At 44.3% G+C, this 22,716-nt stretch overlaps 1 protein-coding gene across 1 annotated transcript in view; it reads right to left on the bottom strand.

Annotated features, from left to right (window-relative positions):
- Positions 1-22,515, bottom strand: part of LOC133139421 (leucine-rich repeat and fibronectin type-III domain-containing protein 2) — a 157,365-nt gene extending 134,850 nt beyond the window's left edge. The window contains exon 1 of the mRNA XM_061258952.1: positions 22,330-22,515. The gene's annotated coding sequence lies outside the window, so the exon portion shown is untranslated. The remainder of the gene's footprint in view (positions 1-22,329) is intronic.
- Between the last annotated feature and the right edge of the window lie 201 nt (positions 22,516-22,716).

Below are 22,716 nucleotides of genomic sequence, written 5' to 3'. Positions count from 1 at the left end.
TCCAAGTGGTAACTGTTATTGGACAATCCAAGTCAATGAACTGACATATGGTACTGTATGGTAATTGTCGACATTGCCATAGTCCATGCATCCAATACACAAGGCATACCAACAAACATATATATATTTTCTTCTCAGCACTAAAAATACTTTGGTTAGTTCAGAACTGTGGGTGTCTGAGGACTGCTCAGGTCCCCATTTTATGTGCCTGGGAACCCAGAAGGTTGGTGGTTTAAGCCCCGGTGTAGCCGAGATAAGATCCTGTTGGCCACTTGGGCAAGGCTCCAGGGGAGATTGTCGCCTGGTTAGTCTAATCAACTGTAAGTCACTTTCGATAAAAGTGTCAGCTAAATATCATATTTTGTATGTATATATATATATATATATAATATTTATTACATAATATATCACATATCTTGCAGCTCAGATGTGGCACATACTGCAAATAAATACACAACACATGCCTGTCTCTGATTGGCTGTGCCTGCAGAGTCATGATTGGATAGACCCAGACGGTGCTCAAAAGCACATCTTTAATGACATAGCTAATGACTCCCTTGTGCAACATGTAATATGTGATGCTAGATCTGTAATACATCCAAAATCCTTTCTTTTGTTTTGTCTTAAATCCACAAACACGAACCCGCAGCCCAAGATGGGTAATCTATTTTTTTTTAATTGAAATCAATAATGGCTGCTTCATAGTCGAAATTAAGGCTTGATCCTCTTTGTTTCGGCATCCATAAAATTTCTAAAAGTACTCTTGAACGTTTGGATCAATGAAGAGAATGCGGCATAAATCTCTTTCAGTGTCCCTGACTGTCTGCCTGGCTGGGGCGTACGCTCACGTACGACCGCAGGCTTTGAGCCCTCCGAAGGCTGGCCATCTCTGCAAAATGAATCTTTAGAAAGGTACACAAAAGCCAAGCAGACGGGCTATAAATCTGCGGCTCGGCGAAGTACGTTGTTTTTTCAAAGCCACAGAGCACTAGGGCTGACGTGATAGTCTTTATCTGACTGAAACAGCTCTCCCAGTCGCTTTCTCTCTCTCTCTCTCTCACTCTCTCCCATCTCTCATTCTCTCTGTCTCTCTCTCTCCCCATCTCTCTCTCTCTCGCACACTCTCTCCCCATCTCTAATTATTCATACAGTAGATAGTAATTTGGTTAATGTGTCACATGAATGCATTTTAATAGCTGGACCATTGTTATTCATGGTTAAGCAGTGTCAAGTGCGCGGAAGATCGCCGATGGATAAAACACCGGATAGCAATATTTTCAGACTACTCTCCGCACCTGACTACGCGAGCACACACGAGATTCAGCCAATCACAAAACCATAAACCATCATTCGGCAAGTGTGCTAAGCTTTCATAAATCGCCTTCATTCATTGTTGATCTTCCTTATTAAACATACGAGTAAATAGCTACATAAGTCAACGAATGCTTTTTTCAGTCGGGATACAACTGAATGACAGTAGCGCAGGAATGCAAAACCTGTGTATGTAAGATAAATATGAATTGTGCGTGAAATTTTTCCAAAGCCTGAACTCCCTGCATTGCCTGTAAAATGGATGCTGTATTATTCTACAGATTTTCTTCTTTGACCCCTTAAGTATTGCCCCTTTTCTTGACGCAAGCTTAAAAATGGCATACCCGAAATAAAATACTTACTTTTCTTGAACCATTGTGGCTACATGCATAGTCCTGGTCTAAAAAATGTATTTTGACTATTACTGCGTTCTCTAGACAGTGTACGACAGAATGTGTGTTATATAACGGTACAGTGATGAAATAATCTTGTTATGTGCACTTCATAGCTGAATTACATGAAAACAACTGATTTCAGAGGGGGGTGTAGCTGAAAGCCAAAATCCTATTGTGATTGCCTTCAAGTGAAAACGTTGGTACCAAGTTTCTTCCATTTTCAGTGAAACTACAATCCTCCAAATAACAGCTTATGAAATACGGGAAAAATACCAAAGAACCCACGGAACCCAAAAGGTTCTACTACCAAACAGATGGAAGTGCAGTATTACAGGTCAAAGCATCACAAACCTCACTCTAAATATCGGTGGATTTATACGTTCACTTTTGCGATGTCCACGTATAAAGGGTTCAAATATTTACAGTAAAATGCTGTATTTCGGCCAGGGTTCAGTAACGCAAGGGAATGCAAAGCGACTGCCAGTATAGAAACCATGGCAACGTCTGATGCAGCGTTTACAGTAGGCAAAACCTTGAGCAGCGTTAAACCAGCCAGACCTCCCAGGCCGACTCACCGGACAGCTGGCGGAATGGACTTTCTCCACTTTCTTTCACCTCAGAAACCTTTCAATTTGTAAAATTCCTGCGAGAATTACCAGAATGCATTGGGCAACTCCCGTTTCATTTTATCACGGCGATAACCAGCACATTACAGTAGCTGCTCTTTAACAGTAATGTCCAAGTGTTCACCGTCTAGCAGCAGCAGAGAGACTTCATATCGTGCTTTCACACTTTTATTGAACTTTTATTGAATTTTTTTTAATATACTTTTAAGCAATAACAAGGACAAATCAAAGTAGGCGGTTAATGCAAGAAAATAAGAGCGCATTATGGTGGTCAGATTGCCAGCCTAACAGAACACCAGGAAGAAAGCTATTTTTATGAAACCATGTTTAATAACTCCAATGAGTACGAACCTCAAAGACCTCAGGTTTCATCTGAAAGACTGAAATTAATGAGTTCACAATTACCGGATGCGGTGGTGAGGGAACGTATCTGTAGCGTATTCCAAACACGCGCACATCACCGCACACCTTATTATTCATTTCGCCAACCGTACCAAATTATGAAATTTAAATTCCCTCCGAGGTGCATTTTTTCCTAAACGCTTTCAAAAATTGATGAACCATCATCAAAATGTTTTGATTTTGTGTAAAAGTGATGCTAGGATATTCCCAAAAAAAAAAAGATTTGTGTTCTTTTTTTGCAGAGAATGCCAGAATGTGTTCGTTGTCAGTGATCAGTGTACAGGCCTGTCTGTTTAAATCACCAACACCGAGCACTAAGCCTTCACAGCAGTGGATACAGTAATTGGGGCATCTAAGTGCAGATGTTGCAATCTGGTTGTCTGTTTGTGTTTCTCCTTCTCTTGCATTAATTGACAGTGCCGTGTTCTTGCAAAAAAAAAAAAAAAAAAAAGACACTCTCGGTTAATTTTAATGAGTTTGGCATTTGTATAATCTTGACACTACGCTAATATAATGCAACGTACAGACTGTGCCTTTACTTTGCCAGCCCCCTCCCCGTGCGTTCCTGTTGAGTCATCGGCCGTCTGAAAGGCGAATCAACGCCGAATGATAGCTCGCAGTCTGATGGATCCGGCTGTGCCGTTTTCTATCTGCGGTTTATTTATTTATTTCTTCCTTTAATAGGGCACTCAGAACGCACAACCATTTTTTTTTTTTTAAACCGTCCCCGTCTTTAGCAGACAGTTTACACGGCATGTTGACAGGAACTGGAAAAAAAACGGAAACGAGATTACGATTCCCCTCTTCGGATCCCGTCAGTGGACTGGGAGGGGATGTATGCATGGCGATATGTACGCTCATAGAAAATCTGTCCGTAATTGAATTAACTCGACTGCGCGTGATCCATAGCTGGTAGCGGGCGACTGATTGTTAGCCTGGCGTGATGTAACTAACGCGGCCAAAGACACAGGGCAGCACAGTAGCAGGCCACAGACACAGGGCAGCAGGGCAGAGACATAGGGGAGCAGGGCAGAGACACAGGGGAGCAGGGCAGAGACACAGGGCAGCAGGGCAGAGACACAGGGGAGCAGGGCAGAGACACAGGGGAGCAGGGCAGAGACATAGGGGAACAGGGCAGAGACACAGGGGAGCAGGGCAGAGACACAGGGCAGCAGGGCAGAGACACAGGGGAGCAAGGCAGAGACACAGGGGAGCAGGGCAGAGACTCAGGGGAGCAGGGCAGAGACAGGGGGAACAGGGCAGAGACACAGGGGAGCAGGGCAGAGACACAGGGCAGCAGGGCAGAGACATAGGGGAACAGGGCAGAGACACAGGGGAGCAGGGCAGAGACACAGGGCAGCAGGGCAGAGACACAGGGGAGCAGGGCAGAGACACAGGGGAGCAGGGCAGAGACTCAGGGGAGCAGGGCAGAGAGACAGGGGAGCAGGGCAGAGACAGGGGGAACAGGGCAGAGACAGGGGGAACAGGGAGCAGGGCAGAGACACAGGGCAGCAGGGAGCAGGGCAGAGACACAGGGCAGCAGGGCAGATACACAGGGCAGCAGGGGAGCAGGGCAGAGACACAGGGCAGCAGGGCAGATACACAGGGCAGCAGGGGAGCAGGGCAGAGACACAGGGCAGCAGGGCAGAGACAGGGGGAACAGGGCAGAGACAGGGGGAACAGGGCAGAGACAGGGGGAACAGGGCAGAGACAGGGGGAACAGGGCAGAGACAGGGGGAGCAGGGCAGAGACACAGGGGAGCAGGCCAGAGACACAGGGGAGCAGGGCAGAGACTCAGGGGAGCAGGCCAGAGACACAGGGGAGCAGGGCAGAGACTCAGGGGAGCAGGGCAGAGAGACAGGGGAGCAGGGCAGAGACACAGGGGAGCAGGGCAGAGACAGGGGGAACAGGGCAGAGACTCAGGGGAGCAGGGCAGAGAGACAGGGGAGCAGGGCAGAGACAGGGGGAACAGGGCAGAGACAGGGGGAGCAGGGCAGAGACACAGGGGAGCAGGGCAGAGACTCAGGGGAGCAGGGCAGAGACACAGGGGAGCAGGGCAGAGACACAGGGGAGCAGGGGAACAGGGCAGAGACAGGGGGAACAGGGCAGAGACAGGGGGAACAGGGCAGAGACAGGGGGAACAGGGCAGAGACACAGGGGAGCAGGGCAGAGACACAGGGCAGCAGGGCAGAGACACAGGGGAGCAGGGCAGAGACAGGGGGAACAGGGCAGAGACACAGGGGATCAGGGTAGAGACACAGGGGATCAGGGTAGTGGGAGAAGCAGCAGCATCATCACAGTGAGACAGATGCCATATCTAATTCCAAATCCTCTCAAACAGGGAATTAATCAGGGAGCTGAAATCCGAAGAAGAAGAAAATAAATAAACAAATAAAATTGGGATGTACAGTGCAGTGAAATAAATAAATATTTAGACAGTCACAGCATTTTTGTTGTTTAGGCACCGTGCTCCACACATGACGTTGGAAATGAAATGCAACGATGAAGATCAGGTTAACGTCAGATGAAACGTAATGTGAGGGTATGCACGTCCATATTGGGTAATGCATGCGGTCAGAAATGTAGACTGTTTTAACCCCCCCCCCCCCCCTTAACCACCATCAGCTCAAGTTTCTTCATTGATGATGCAACTGTAATAGCCAGCTATAAGATGAATTTCATAGGATGAAAGAGTACAGAAACATATTATCTCCTCAGTTCCTATCAAATGCTTCAAAACCTCATTGGATGGCATTTCACACTGCAGTAGGTCAATCGCATGACATTTCATTACAGGCATTTGGCAGACACTCTTATCCAGAGCGACGTACAACAAAGTGCTCAAATTGCCCAAAATGCACTGTTAAAGTAACCAGGGTCAAAAAGTAAATCGCCCATGCTGAATCCACCTGAACATGCACTTCACTTGTTGAAGACATGACTAAAGGCAAAACACCCACAGACACAAACAGGAGCTGAAGATGGTTTCAGTACAGGCCTGGCAGAGCATCACCAGGGAAGATATCTGGCATATGGCAAATGTCACAGACGGGTCACAGACGTCAGGTATTCATCGAATGCAAAGGATTTGCAATTTGCCAGTACTAAACATGACAACGTTACGTCAGGTGTGGATAATTTGTCCAATTACCGTCTTACTCTCTTGAACCGGCGCGTTACTGAGTAAATAAATACCCTCAAACCAAAGCGATCTGCACTTTAACCTTGCATCGATTGTTTCATCTCGATGGCCGGCCTGGGCTGGAAGATGACTCATAAATAAATCATCAGGAAACAAAAATAAATAAATAAATGAAGAAAGGAAGGAAAGAAAGGCCTCTTTTGAGGAGGCAACGTCTGAGCGGAGAGGCGCGTTGACTCAGAGCTGAAGAAAGGCGAATCGGGCGGGAAACGACAGCCCCCCCCCCCGCGCGCGTGAACCAGGACCGCCGCACGATAAGCCTCAGATCCCACTAATTTACAGCTCTTCCCCGGATCAGACGTGCCTGGCCGCGTCTGAATCTTATCACTACCGAAGGCAAACGGGAAGCCTTCCATTTTCCCCGTCCCCGACGACAACACACAACCTCTGAGGCTCACTGACTACATGCAACTGGATGGCTCAGCTCACTGGATGATGTTTCAGTTGTTTTACGAGTGTGGTGTGGTTTTTGCCGCTGGACACTGGCTGCTGTCGGTGGGAAAATGTGTATTGTGCGTTTGTGGGGTGTCGTTGGCTCAGGCGGTAAGGGCAGTCGTCTAGCAGTCGGAGAGTTGCCGGTTCGATCCCCCGCCTGGGCTGTGTCGAAGTGTCCCTGAGCAGGACAACTAACCCTCAAATGCTCCGGACAAGCTGGTCGGTGCCTTGCATGGCAACCGATCATTGTTGGTCAGTCTGTACAAATGGGTGAATTTGAAGCATCAATTGTACAGTGCTTTGGATAACATTATATACATTTTTTTAATGATTGAGGGAGAGTTGGTGACTTTGGAAATCTGTAATGTAAGAGGTGAAAAGGGGTAAGTGTGTGTGTAATCCTGGCCTCTCTGCATTTCACTCCCTGTTGAAAAATTACTCCTTTGTGACTTCGGTGCCCCCACCTTAATACAAGTAATTTTATTAACATCACGAATGGTCTCTATTCCCTACACCATTTTACAGGAGGGGCATCAGACTCCAGTCCTGGATGCCCACAGTGCCTGGCTTTTGATGCGTTTAGCACTTCATCCAAGTGAGTGATTGGACACACATTAATTTAAGCCATTAATCTAAGTCACTGATTGGCTAAATATTCCACACACCTTGTTTCCAAGGCCTAAACTGGCTGTTGATTAGACACAATAAAACCTGCAACAACAGCTGCTCCTTTGGACGTGGGGTTTAGAGTCATTCCTAATAGGAGTGGCTACCACGTTCATATCTCATATTCTTTATGTCATGCTGGGATCTCAATACATGTCTACAGTAAATTAATCATTAATGGTGTGGTCAGTTACAAATGCTTATATACTATATCCTAATTGGGAATCATAATGGGTAATTCATAATTGAGGTATATGTGTGGCACCCCATATATGGCTGCCACTTACATAGAGCTTTCCATTAAAGGTACAATAGGTAATTTCAGACTTCTAATGGTCAACATAGGAATTGCCAGCAGCACGCTCAAAGCACAACACTGTTTATCTCTCTCCCTTCTCTGTGAACACGCTGACGTTGAAACTCCATTGGCTGTGGCAATTAGAACCAATGTTCAACCAATGAGCTTTAATTATTGTTCAGTTACACAATGTTTTGGTACAGAGTGTCTGTCCGTCAACTGCATGTTTTGAAATCCGGATTTAAGGACCATAAACACAGGCAGAGGGCGAATCAACATGTCAGTGAGCCTTTTTCAATGATAGGAAGGGATTTCCAGTGGTCTTGTAACAATGTTTTAACACTTACCTTTAAGATTAAATATAATTAGTCCTACTTGAAGGTAAGGGCTACATGTAAAGTGATAGGTTAATGCTCAGTACTCAGGAACTCAGCAGGACACGTTGACAAGCTGATTTCAAACACGCACACACACCCACATTCACACACGGACAGACACACACACACCCATATACATGCATACACACACACACACACACACACACACTCCTGCTGAAATAATAAGCTGTTATTCAATGACAGGTAGAGGGATCAGAAGCAGTAACAGGGTCAGGGACGGAGACAGAGCAATGGCAGAGAAGATGGATCCTATTCTACACAGCCTGAGCCTCAGGAAAGGACCCTTCAATAGCGAGAAGCTTTTAGGCCTGTGCTAGCCTAGCTACCTCAGTCATGCATTATTCAATACCTTCGATTGTTATATTAATCACATTTTTTATTCACCAGCTTTTCAAAACAGTCAATAACATTTGGTTGCTGAGCCAGCACATGGACTCAGCGCGATGAGCATAAACAAGGAGCATCGTTACTGGATCAGCCTAAATAATATCTGTCGTCCAGCTTAATAAATGACAGTTTAATCTCATCTCAGAATATCAAGAATATCAAAAGTGCTAGTGTCAAAAAGAATTTGATCAAAACAAGCGACAGAGTTTTATTTATTTGTTTGTTTATTTGTTTGTTTGTATCCCCCGTATACGTAGTCCGTTGGTCGCATGTCTAGTCGAGAGTGACTTTGACGGCTCGCGAGGGACTGACGTCTGCACTAATCTCCCGGAAGACAGAGATTGTTAACCGCCGACACGCAGCTACCGAAATAAATGTGTGCCGGCGGGCTGATTGATGGCGCGCGCCTATCGGCAGACAGCGTAGACCTCGGTGAACACTGACGCAGGCCGCTGCCCACGGGCCACTTCCACCGCTCCGCGAGATTAAATACACGCCTTCCTTCCTCGCGGAAAAAAAGGAGTCGTGACGTCACCGAGGAATCCATCACCAAAAAGTAGAAGGACACGCGACAACCACGACCGCCAGCGCCGTCCCGTCCCGGACGCCGTGCCACGCCAACGTCGTCACGGTTTCCGCTGCCGGCTGGCTGAACCGCGGGCGCCGTGCCAATGGCGCGTCCGTATGCTAAACCGAACGGTTGGCGGCGCGTTGAGGTCCGCTGACGCTCGTTGCGCGCGGTAGAGTCGAGGGAAGCTAGCGGCCCGCTTTACGTCCAGCTGTGCCGCCACTCTGAAACTGCACTCGGAGGAACCCTCTCTGTGCGCCGAGTGAGCGCTCGCAGAGGGATCAGAGACGCTACCCTGGTGTTAAAATGTTATTGTCAGGAGAGAGATCGTCATTTTCACCCTTTCCACCTCGGGTAGCCCAACTGCAGACAGTATAAGTATGCATACTTATTTAGGAATCGCCAATACGGTTATTATCATACAATTGCTGTGCTGAAGCTGGTGTGTTGCAGTGACCATTTTAAATTACAGTGTCTTATTTGAAACATCCAATCTCACCCGAATTTGCAATGTCCCATTTCTGAACTATGTACAATCACGCTCATATACGCCTTGCTGCAAGATAGGGGGAGTCAAAATAATTCCCAGTTATAATTCCCACCTTCAAAATATGCAGACACAGCCAGCCGCTTCATTTCACACAGCAGCCACAAGCCTCACATGCACAGAGTGGGGGTGGAGGAGACCCAGTCATACCCATGTGCAGAGAGCAAGCCACAGGTGTCCAACAGGGGGTCCCTTGAGCGACCTCTGTTATCCCGGCTAAATGAATCCTTCCCATCCACCCCTGGGGCGACACTAAGCCAATCGTGCAGCACCTCTGCAGGCCAGCCAGCCACAGCTGGAGCTGGCACAGGCCGGAATCGATCCAAACCCATGATGCTCTCTCGTGTACCACAAGCGAAGCTTTTATCGAGTGAGATACCCAGCAGCCCCACGACTACTGCAAATTCGTTAAATTAATTAAAAGTAAAGGATTGTACCAGTGCCCAGCACTCTGTAACAAGCACACACGCATAAACAAATACACAGTAGCCCATGGTTGTGAGTTATAAAAACTCAAAAGGCTTTTCTTGCTCAGGTTCACGCAGTATTCCTTTGTGTATGTAATCAGTGCCACTTGTTATGGGATGTAAACAGGGCCGCACAGCAGATTTAAAAAAATGTTCTCTGAATTTATAGATTATAGATTGCTCAAGGGCCCAACAACTGTGCGGATATTATGTTGGCTACACCGGGATTAGAACCACCGACCCAGTAAATGTCCCAGTCATTTACCTCAACCACTACACAGCAGGCCGCCCCATCTTGAAAAAATAGAAGAATAATATATGATGATGACTGGAATAGAATGGTTTAGATTTCAAATAACCTACAGTACACACCAGGAACAAGCCCAGTATATCAGGGCACGTTTCGTTTTATTTCATAGCCTACCATTATCCATACCCGCAGTGACATGAAAGAGGTCATGTGTGCTCATTTCAATCTGGCCTGAAGCTATGTGTCCTTCATTGTGCTGTAACACAAACACAACATACACAGATAGAAATTAATACCATAGCGCACACACACACACACGAGAACAAGACACAATTTCCGCTGCAGTAATGCTAAAAAAGACCTGTGAATGTGTCCTGTGTGACCTCTTTGCTTTAAAGGGCATGCAACACTGTAAACAGGCTAATTGAAATACCGAAATAAATGCCTCCCACTGACACTGGAGCACAATAGGGTTACACTGAAATGTGATATCAACTCTTACTGTATATTGGATCTTTTACCAGGATAGCCATTTGATCCCATTTGGACTTGTGTGAGCACTTTAATATTATCATGCATTAACACTGAACAGGTTATCGTGTACAGTAGAGGAGAGTACATGATACCCTCTGAATACAGCAAATGTACTATATACAGTAAATCACAGATGCAGTCAATTCACGCTAAAAGTAACCCTTGATTCAGACATATGCTTCGCAGTGCTTACTTGCTCAGAAATTATGGAACAGACTTTGCTGTGATATAGGCCTGATATGGATCCACACTAAGTAATAGTTAGTGGTTGTCAGCCAACAAAAAAATGCAGTGTAAAAATAACATGAAGCATACATTACTCATCACAGGTAGATGAATTAAGCGAAGCGGGTACATTAACCAAGACTGTATAGATGTCCAAGATGAAATAGTTGTCATCAATCAGTGCCTTTGTCCTGGCAACAGCCTCATGGCAAAGAGAAGGAAATGTTTAAGAGCAGTTAAGCAAACTGTAGATCACTGTCTTTATGGTCAATAATAAAAAGGTGAGCTGATGGAGGCTAGCATAACCCGACCTCTGGACAGGTTCTTGACTGGAGAACTGCAGTTGGGGCATTCGCTTTCAAAGTAGGTTCATTTCAAAATTTTGCCATCGGATGCGAACAGGCTAACGAGACACTATTCCGCAAAAATTCCATAAACAAGGCTGAGCCGAGCATAGCATCGCACACACAGCTGTTGACAAAATATTCTGCGTTCACATTCAAGATGATGCATTTAAACAATGCGATTACTTAGTCTGGGCACAAAGCCACCTTCGCCTCCATAAGCGGCGTCTACCGGGACATTAGATTCTTCATCTTTTCCCTTTTTCGCTTTTCCTGGGGGATTGACACGGGAAGCGGCTCATTGTCTCCCTGAATAATGAGGTAACAGAGAATAAACGGGGGAAAAGAGGCACCCGTGCCCCGTGTGAAATCCTCCCAAACAAGATTCATGATTTAAACAACATTCTGACCTGCAAAAGGATTTTGTCAGGTGCAGCTATGCCTAACAAACACCTTTTGCACAGTCTGCTAACGCAGTGAGTCAGACATGGTAAATGAACAGAAGAAAATAGATGTACATATCACCCCTAGGCCGCTCCGACAGGCAGGGTAACAAGTAAGCAAATGTTGTAAACACTTCTCACTTAGATGTCCCATGTTGAACATCTTTCCAATGTTTTATTTTAGGTCCTGATATCCATACTTTTTGTGAGGTTTTAAGTGCCAAAAACAATCTCTATCCAGGTTTACATGTCCATTCTCCAGTGCCTCTCAAGAGCTTCACCAAGAACGGGCCTTTAAGGCTCATTGATATCAAAGGCATGCATATGCAAATGAGCGTACAGTTGTCATAAAAAGTGATGTCCCGTTAATTAACACGGATTGTGTGGATCTCTTTTGGGACTGTTCATTTGTATACTTTCACAGTGTTGTCATAGCACCTAGAACGAGAACATGGGACCTTTAACTCTTTGAACAGTAGGTATAGGCTTGTTGCAATATTTGTTCTGTTTTTTTTTTTTTTTTTTTTTTTTTAATGCAGTTGCTTTCAATGCCAGTAGTGATTGCTACAGTAGCAGTATAATGTTAATTTAAGAGCATTATCACCACATTATGTGTGAACACCTGAAAGGGTTAAACTGCCAATAGCAGCCGGAATGGTTATTCCACTGGCTGTTCCAGTGACTCACCAATGTTTACTTCTATTTTCTGAACTATCGTTCTCCGGTTTCTGTTACTCTTCTTACATTCCTCAGTGTCTTTGTTTTGATAAATAGAGGGAAAAAATCTATGGATTGGACGTGGTTCACTCTATCACTTCAATCGTCCAAATAAAATAAAAAATAACACTGCTTTTTGAAAAGTTTGAAAATGTTATTTAATAAAACGCAATTTATATCAACACAATCTCAATAAAAAATAAAGGTATAACCTTCAAGCTGAAGCACACCAATATTTATTTTATAGCAGTATCTCTAGCAATGCTTATGGAGAACTTCTAAAAAGGGCTCAGTTTGGGCTTTCTTATATCAGCAATATGCAACATTATTTCTTAATCTAATACACTTTCCTATTCCAATACACCCTATATTTAATAAATAGTACTTACCTATCCACACACACACTTTCCTATTCCAACATATTTTCTTTTCAGATTCCAGCATACTTTCCGAACCCAACACACTCCCTTAACTAGCAGCAGGTCAGTTTTTAAGCCGACAGCCCGTGTTTTTTTTTCGCTTGTTATGGTTCAAAGGTTGACATATCCCCGGGGCACGGCGGACCCAGCCAATGGAATCCATTACTTTCACTCATTTATTTTAAGAAATATCTCCTGTCCGTTTTCCATCATTACAATATAAAATGTTATGACGGAAAAAGTATATGGCGGGAGAACCTTATTTTAGCCGCGAACACTGTGACGGCGGATTTCTGCTGCGGCAGGCAGAAAGAAAAAAAAGCGCTTACAGGGAGCGAACAAACAACAGCTGGACGGAGGAGGATGAATGATGGCGCGGAGACCGCCGCCCCGGCGCGAGACCGTCGGAACGGGCAGGAGTCGCGGCCGCCGAGCCGCACCCTCGTCATAAAACAAACACAAACCAGGACTGCAGATGTGAGCACTAAATGTTCCAAGAATAAGAACAGAAACAGTCAGGGCCTCCTCGCAGCCCCCCGTAGCTGCTGGCCTTAACCCGGGCTCTGTACCGTTGTCTATAAAATGGCTTCTTTAGATCCTTGAAGCTGATTGGCTGAGACCGCGGCGGTTATGAATACGACGCCGTTAGCAGCTATCCGAACAACCGGTTTTGTAAACGGTATCACTCCTCGCAGAAACCCATTACAGATTAATCGATGTCACGAAATAAGTAATATTGGCCCGTCAATTGATTTCTAGACTGTGTGTGGTAACCGTTTTATAGAAGTAATATGGCGCTCGCTGTGTACTGTGCATCATGGGAGTTGACGGGAGTCAGTTTCACGTCATGCCAAGCAACGCCCCTGTAGTCGAGACTGTATTCAGGATACGGCACGGCCTCTCGTGCCATATTGCTTTTTATAAAACGGGATAAAACATGCTGTATTAACCACATAGCTTAACCCTTGTGTAGTCTTAACAGTCTGTAAACTCCCCTTGTCCTAAGGGTCAAAAATGACCCGCCTTCACTAAACCCCTAAAATAAAGCAGCTTAATTGAATTTTAAACCCCAAATGTATTTTGCATGAAGAAACAACCTGTCACTCATCACAAAGTTTGTCACCAAATTTCAAGTTTAAAAAAGATAATTTATGGGGTTTTTCCCTGCTGTTAAACATAGTGGCGGGTAATTTTTTATCCTGAAGACAACGCACGGGATAAACGGCTTTGACTGGGAGCGAGCAGGAGTCGGACAGAACAGCCTTCACGGCCACCAGACGTGCCGCAGATTCGTGACAAGCGGGGCTCCTCCGGTAAACGCTTCCTAATGATGCACCAGGTGCCCACCGGCAAAGAGTTGTCACCGGACAGATACGACCTCTGTCCACCGCTGTCTCCTCTGCAGCACCGTGGTGTCCGTAGTTTACGGCTCGCAGAGGAGCCCACACCTCACAGGCAGTGTGTTGTTTGCGTGGGCGTCGGTGACATATTGTGAGCGTTTCCCCCACGGCTGCAATAATTGGCAGGCCCACAGGCTGAAAACAAGTTGTTGTAAAATAGAATGTCAAGAAAACTTCCACGCGGTCAATATTCAATGGAAGTACAGATGGCTGAAATGAAAACGATTTCAACAGTTCAATTAATTTCCTGCTTTTAATCTATTCTCTTCGATCTACGGAGCCTACATATGTTTCTACAAACTATTTTTAAATTGTTCAATTTCTTGACAGATTGCGTTTCAGTTTTGCAGATGGCTCAAACTGTGTTTTGATTGTCAATCTTGTTATTCATTTATTTTTTGTATTGCACATCAAAAATAGTATCTTTTAGCGTTTCTAGCTTAATATGCTGAGAAAGCTTAGTCGCTTTTGATATGCAGCCCATACAATGTTTGAGATCAAGAGATTGTCTTTCTCAATAAACATTAAGAGCTGAGAAAACAAAAATAAAATTATAAAAAAATAATAATAATAATAATATTTAACCCTAAACATTCTGTATGCTCCCCTTGTCCTAAGGGTCAGAAATGACCAGTCTTCGCTAAACCCCTAAAATAAAGCAGCTTAATTGAATTTCTATTTGTCAAACCTATTTTGCATGAAGAAACAACCTGTCACTCATCAAAAACTTTGTCATCAAATTTCAAGTTGAAAAAAAGATCATTTAGGGGGTTTTCTCTGCTGTTAAACATCGCGGTGGGTTCATTTTTGACCCTTAAGGCAACACGAGGGTTAAAATACTAAATGTTCGGGCACACTTCCCCGGACGGTGTGGTGAGCCAGATCGGGAGCAGCGGGGGAGCCGGGGCGGGCCCACGTCAGAGACACGCCCGGACGTCGGGGGCCAGACGCCGGCGTGTGAGGGCCGGGTCTTAGCCCCGCCGCTGAAGAGCCCAGCGACATATGCGCCGGTATTTATAGCCGGCCAATCCGCTGAGGCGTGCTCAGAGGCCTGTCGGAAGAGTCTGGAAGCCGGCCGCACTGCACGACGGCGACGGCGTCAGATACATCTCACTAACTGACACGTCGCGGACGTTCAGTCTAAATGCCAGGATTAAATGTAGGTTAAAATGCGGATGAAATGAGTATAAATATAGATGTGGCACTGCAGGACGGCCGGATAAAAAGGCTTGAACGCGGTGTCCATGCCTTGCCAGAAAAATGCGAGCGTTTCTGACACAGAATCAGTTGCGTGTTTCTATTTATAACCGACTGCATTAGATACATCAGACGAACTGACACGTCATGGACGCTGGTTCTAAATGCGAAGATTAAATGTAGGTTAAAACGCAGTTGAAATGAGTATGAATATAGATATGGCACTGCAGCGCGGCTGGGTAAAAGGCTCAAACACGGTGTCCACGCCTTGTGAAGAAAATGCAAGTGTTTCTGACACAAAATCAGTCACGTGTTTCTATTTATAACCAGCTGCATTATGTATTGCAGGGGAGATGTTCCTGTGGGTCCGTCTGCTGAAGGGTTTGCCGGTTCTAGCAGATGTAGAGCAGTACTAAGATACACAGCATGAACCCTCACTGGCTTATGAATATCTATGTTAGGCATGCGTTCATTCATTTAATTTAACCCTTATTTACACAGGGTAGGCTGACAGCACACACGTGCTCATACAGAGAAATGCCCTGTTAATCCAACCACAGGATTCATACATTAATGTGTTCATTCATTCATCCATCCATTCATTCATTCATTCATTCATTCACCCATTAATCATCAGGAGCTTCAGTGCCACATAATAAAATATGAACCCTATAAAAATGCATGCCCTGTATACTGAAAAGTCACATGCATGGACACACCTAGATAATATGCAATTTAGTGCCAAATATAATCATCGACTGTTAGGTGGACAGACTGTCAATGATCACCGACAAGAACTACACAAGCCTAAATTACAAGAAAGATTATTGATTTGCTTTGCATAATGTGCAACATTGTGTCTATACTATATTGTGTGATCTGATACAATATTTACTTTTCTCATACATTTTGTCTCCATAATATGCATTTAAAACCTTAATTAGCATTGCAGTTAAAACAGTTAAAAGCTTACTTGTACCGTATGGTGGATGACATATTTACATACAACATATTCACAGACATATGGCTTCGTTATTCAAATAAGTGTTACTTTTTTCTCTCAGTTTCAAGTCCCACAAAGCACTGCAGCTTCGTATGAACCTGCGCGTGAACTAGGTAACGGAAGTGGTTAGCAAAGTCATGCAACCTGTTAATGAAGTGGCCGATTTTAAGTTCATTAGGGAAAACGCACTAATCCTTTAATGCAGCGGCGACCTCTTAACCAGCGGACGTTGGGATTAGCGGGGATAGCTGCCTTATCCGGTGTTTTTTCAGCACGCGTGTCTTAAAGACATCCTGCGAATGTGTCGGAGAGAACCAAGCGGCTGGTCTACCCCACTGTGCTCTCATAGGCTGGCGGCACAGCAGGCTTTTCCAACACGTCTCACACACACACACACACACACACACACAGAAGGGGGCGAAATGTTTTTTAAAAAGACAAGATGAAAACGGCACAATTGGAATGAGCTGTTAGCTCCTAACCAAGAATCCCATTACCCATGACCCGCACTGACACAAAGGCTGTTACCATGGCGCCTTGTTATGAGCTATTCCCATTTTCTTTCCGAAACTAGAAATGGGGTGAGAGGCACCCACACGTGCTGAAAATAGCATGCTTCCCCGCGCTGTTCGTGCCCTCTGCGGTACACCTGACCGTGAATTCGGTCGATGAGCTCCATTGAACTTCTACCGTCTTTAAGCGGATTGGACTTCTCAGAAGTGAGGCGGCATCCATCTTAGATTAAACTGCATTGACTATTGTCTGAATTACCAACTCTTCAGTCATTGGCCTTCAACAATTAGTTGAAGTCAACAAATTAGATTAGACAACCGTAAACAAACCACCCTTATACTATATGCGGTAGTCCAGTGGCTGTATCACGTGGTGGGATTGAAATACAATTATTGCATAGGAAAGGCACTTACTGTGTACCTGGCCAAGGCCAGTAATATGGCAGTTTTTCTTCTCAGTATGATAGTTTTATACAATAATACAAGCAGAGACTTACCGGGAGATAATGCATAACTCAGCCTTTGGCCTTGCACCTGCGAACGCAGCACAGCGGCGGCAGTATCTCACGGTAAGTCACAATTCCGAGTGTATTGTTGCAATTATACAACAGTCTTACCAAAACATTTATAGATAATAAAGAAATGCAAAAAAAAAACGATACAGTAAGGTTCAAACTTATGACAGAACAGAGCACTTCTGAGTGTTGCTAGGTTACATATCTCTGACACAGTGAATGAATCAAATGAACATAAACGTAGCGGGTTGGTTTTGCTAAGTTAAGAGCGAGTTATCGCGTAACAATGTCACTCCTTCAAATGTTTCTCAGCCAATCACGATGGTCGGAGTTCGGAGCAAACTGTTGCACATGTTGATTAATTAATGTTTCAGATTTGTCAGGGATCCCATTTGGCTGTATCCTACAGTTGGTCTAAATCAGTTTCAGAGTTGAGGGTAAGATTGAAAACCGGAAGTACTAATGGCCTGAAGGGCTAGATTTGAGCATCTCTTTAATTTGACGAACGTCCATGGGTGTCGTCCTGTATAATGGGCATGAAAATGGGCTTGTAACCTAAAGGTTGCAGGTTCAACTCCCAGGTAGGACACTGCTGTTGAGCACACCCTTGAACCAGGTACTGTACTTAACCTGAACAATGTCAGTACATATCCAGTTGTATAAATGGACATTATGTAAAAATGTTAAAAGTTCTGTACGTCGCTATGGATACAAGCATCTGCTAAACACCAGTAATGTAATGCATAAGTTAGTCAAAGAGGAAACCATGTTGGAAGCTTCATGAGTGTACAGCTGCAGTCCGTAGATTGCGCTCCAGAAGGTTGTCGGTTCAAGCCCCAGTGTAGCCACGGTAAGATACACACTTCGGCTGTTGGGCCTTTGAGCAAGGCCCCTAATCCCATTCTTCCAAGGGGGACTGTCCCCTGCTTAGTCTGAACAACTGTAAGTCACATTGGATAAAAGTGTCTGCTAAATATACATCACACATTATTAGTGGTGAGCATCGTTATTAATCACGCATACACTTTGGCTCTCCTCGGCCAGGGTTATTCGGTTGTACTCAGCCAACTGCCACTCAGTGACCCAGTTCAGTCCAGGACCGCCCCCCCACCCCCCACCCCCCCCCCCCCCCCCCACCCCCCCCCCCCCCCCCCCCACCCCCCACCCCCCGTGGAGAAGTGTCAGGTCACGTCCTTGTCTTCGGCCTAAACGCATCATAAACGTGCATTATCCTGTCGTGAAAACGCCATTCGGAGCTGACAAACTGACCCACATCTGCGCACCCTTCAATGCGTTTGTCTTCGATGTGAAGCACACTCTCTACCTCATTGACCCTTTTACCAAATATAAAGAACGAAAAGAGAGACTTGGTGTTCCTTCCCTGCTTACTGAAGAAGGTCCCCGGAGAGTTTCTGGCCTACATATTACACACACACAGCCTCCATCACACGGGTTAGCTTTCTGTATGTAGGCTACGTACATAAAATGCTTTTAGTGCAGGCCATATTTCCCATTTAACTTAATGTTATTTATGAAGGCATTTCAATAGATCCTCATATTTATACACCCAGACATTAGAGTTATAGTACCAGCGGTTCAGTGAATTGTACTCAATCTTTCTACTCCAGCAGGAGAGAGCCAATGTCTATTACACGTCTGCTAAGATGAATCATTGGCCCTGTGTCTACGGGAAATAACCAGCTTTGCACAACATACATCAACTTAAAGACCCATTAACAGCCATTTTCTTTCTGGTCTTTCACTGCATCATGCCACTGACCCAATGCTGGCCAAACAATAACCATTCATTCCCATCCTGCTTAAGTTGACCAATATCAAACAAAAATGAAAACCTAAAATATAAACAGAAATTATCACCTATATGTTTTCATAAAGCTATGGTAACTAGTCCAATATATCAGCAATTAGCAATCAACTGAAAATCCCTCTGTTATTTCCATATTTTCTGTTGTGTCAATGACACAGTGATCCATAAACAAAGAAAACATCATCACCTTCACCATCATCATCATCATCATCATCAATCATCATCGTATTCATAATTATCATCATTATCATCATCATCGTCAAAAGTCAATCACTTCATCTGTTGACAATGCATCAGATCTAGCCGATGTCAGTTATTTGTGACATGTCTGTGCACACTGTGCAATATACACAGTGACCACTTTATTACCTAGACCTGTACACCAGCTTCTTAATGCAGAAATTTAAGATGTGGTCAAGAGGCTGTTTTTCAGACCAAATGTCAGAATGGGGAAGAAATGTGATCTAAGTGACTTTGAGAGTGGAATGATTGTTGGTGCCAGACAGGGTGATTTGAATATCACAAAAACTGCTGATCTCCTGTGATTTCCACGCACAACAGTCGAGTTTGCAGAGAGTGGTGGAAAAAAACTAAAAACATCCAGCGAGCAGCAGTTCTGAACGCAAAAACGCCTTGTTAATGAGAGAGGTCAGAGGAGAAGGGTCAGACTGGTCAAAGCTCACAGGAAGGCAACAGTAATGCAAATAACCATGAAGTACAACAGTGGTACGCAGAAGAGCATCTCTGAACACGCAACGCATCAAATCATTAAAATGGATAGGCTCCTTAAGCAAAAGACACAATAAGTCCAAAAAATACATAAAATAAATATATAATAAAGTGCTCACTGAGTGTATGGGTAATAAATAAATGATAATAAATAAATAAATAAATGCATGTGAGTCACAAAATAACAGGGGCTGCAGGGTAGTCACCATTTCTAAAAAATGATCCTGAGTAGATGTTCGCCATAATTAAATTTAGTTTATGTTTGCCATCATTAGTCTCTTACCCTTAGTCATGCATTCACAATAACTGTCTCTTATTGTGCGGTTATGCAAACAGGGACTTCCATAGTTAGCTTCCGATGTAGCCCGTGTGGTAACCGTGGTAACAGTCAATCAAGATGAGCCACAGCCCCGGCTAACATTTGATACATCCATATTCATTTCTGGGTGGGGTGGGGGGGGGTGGGGGCTGTCTGTTGCTGCTTGGTTTCATTCTCCGTGTCTTTTCCATCCGTTGTAAATGTATGATGTAAAATAAACGAACGCACTGAAATAAATAAATCAATGAGTCCCTAATGATTTCACCAAGATATGTTTACCTGTCCCCACAGGATGTGTTATTTATGGAGCCATTACATGGCTAATGGTGTACAGCAGACCTGCACCACAGGGATGTGGGTACACATCATCAGTGGTGAATCTCAATCACAGCTGTCTTGCCCTGTGCATTCATTTAAATCATAAAAATTCGATATGTTACCAGTTTGAGTAATAGCACTCTCATAGCACACCACTGGCTGAACAGAGCATACGTTATTCTGACAGTTTTATTTTACATCAAACGTCTCATATTCTGATAAATATGCGCGTGCCGATACATATTTATCTTTAAGTCCACTTCAACGTACTGCTTTTTTTTCTCTGTAAACCAATTTGCAGTTTCTGTTGAATTCCTCTTTAAACTGCTGGTCCTGAACAGCCTCTCTAACCTTGAGCCAATGCCACAGAGCCTTCAGTGGAAAAATACCATTAAATATTAATCAAATTCATACATTAAACCTACAAATAACCCATAATAGTGCATATGTTGGAACGTGAGCGCGACGCGATGTATTTTGCGCTTGACAATATCTGCAATGGATAATGCATTTGGCGAGGGGGGTCCTTTCTGTTGCTCAGAGAGAGAGAGAGGGAGAGAGAGAGAGAGAAACGCTCATAATTCCCTACCTATCCAGTTCTGTCCGAAATGAGCTCGTATGACAGTTTAACACCATCCAGTGTTTTTAGATTTCCAGAAAAGTACCGTTTCACTCCCGAAGTTGATTCGGAACTGTCCACAAAAACATGATATGTTCCTTTTTGTTTAATTGCCTACTTACGCAGGGCACACAGACGATATCCACACGAATGCAAAGTCGCACTCGTCGCCTGCACCACGTATTCGATTTGCATTCGGCATTACCCTACATGGTGCATGGATTGCTGCAAATTACGGAATATTACGTTTAGAGTGCATTAAAACTGTGTGGCGCGTGTAGGCTACGTGTTTGTGCACCCACGGAGTGAAAAACACACAGTCATAAGAACAGATTATTTGATCGAAGTAGGTGTATTAACGTAATAAATACTTTTAAATATATGTAAGGCGGGTGACAACACGATATATTTAGTTATTCTTAAATTAAAAAGCGGGTTGTATGCATATATTCTGAAATGCTGGCATGCATGATTACGCATTAAGTCTGTGATCCAAATGTACAAATTACCAATGAACGTGTAACTTACAACGAATGTTTACTTTTCCTGAAGAGACGTAAATCGACTAAAAATAGCAGTAGTATATCACATACATGACCCATTGTTCACATTTATACCTCGTACATTACTGCTTTTGGTTCGATGTTGCCCCTGTTTTTATTGCATCTGTATGGATCAGACTGACGCGAGCGTTAAGTGATTTGTGGTCGGTGTTTTGTGGCAAACCCATAACAGCACTGGATCCTTAAGAAGGTCCTAGTTAAACGGTCCTATTTCCCTTTCGGTGAAATTTAACAAGTGCTTAAAATCAGTCTCATCAAGATTACGACGGTCCTCAAATAAAACATTTTAAAAAATTTAGGTTAGCGTGAATTCTCAAAGGTTGAAGGGTTAATGGAATATTCAACAGTACACTTTCTGCGTCTCGTTTACGTTAGCCTACAGCATTTAAACAAGTATCAGATTAATCGGGGAAACGCGATAGTGGGTGAAACGTATGCCTATGCGTTGGTGCAAGCATTTCTGAACTCCAGAGAAATTAAGCACATATACAATTGCAGTCAAGCGTATGTTAATTGCATTCGCATGCGTGCATCCCGTGTGGCTTGGCGTTTTAATAAAGTGTCGATTTATGTGAACGTTGCTCTGACTAATCTTTTTTGTGTGGTGAACAGACGACTTACAACGAGGAGCATAAATCCAACCGTCATATCACACTTAAAATATACACTAGGAAGGGTTGCCTTCCCCTTACCTTGATAATCGGACATGTATCCATTGTTTGCAATTGAATGCAGGATTCTCGGTGCTCCTTGTTACTCCATTATTGTTCCAGGGCATCGTCTTCTAATTCCAAAAGAGAAAAATGCCAAAAAACGAACCAACAACGCGCATCCTTTCCCGGCTCCTTGAGGAAATTGCGAACAACGGGGCAACCTGCACTGCGAGCAAAGCGGCAGCGGTAGCTTCGCAGCACAAGACTTGTATAGTTTCCTCTCAAGTTGAGTTGAAAAAGATCTCACACGGTGCTCCGGGCGCAGACATTCCAACGCGTTTAGCGAGCAATATGACAGAATCCAGAATGCGTCTTCGCCTATACCTCCATCGGTGCTTTCCAGTCCTAGTGTATCCAAAAAAAAAA

This window comes from Conger conger, chromosome 1 (genome assembly GCF_963514075.1).
Source record: "Conger conger chromosome 1, fConCon1.1, whole genome shotgun sequence".
Taxonomy (NCBI): domain Eukaryota; kingdom Metazoa; phylum Chordata; class Actinopteri; order Anguilliformes; family Congridae; genus Conger; species Conger conger.
The sequence above is the reverse complement of the archived record's forward strand: the minus strand, read 5'-3'. Positions and strand labels throughout refer to the sequence as shown.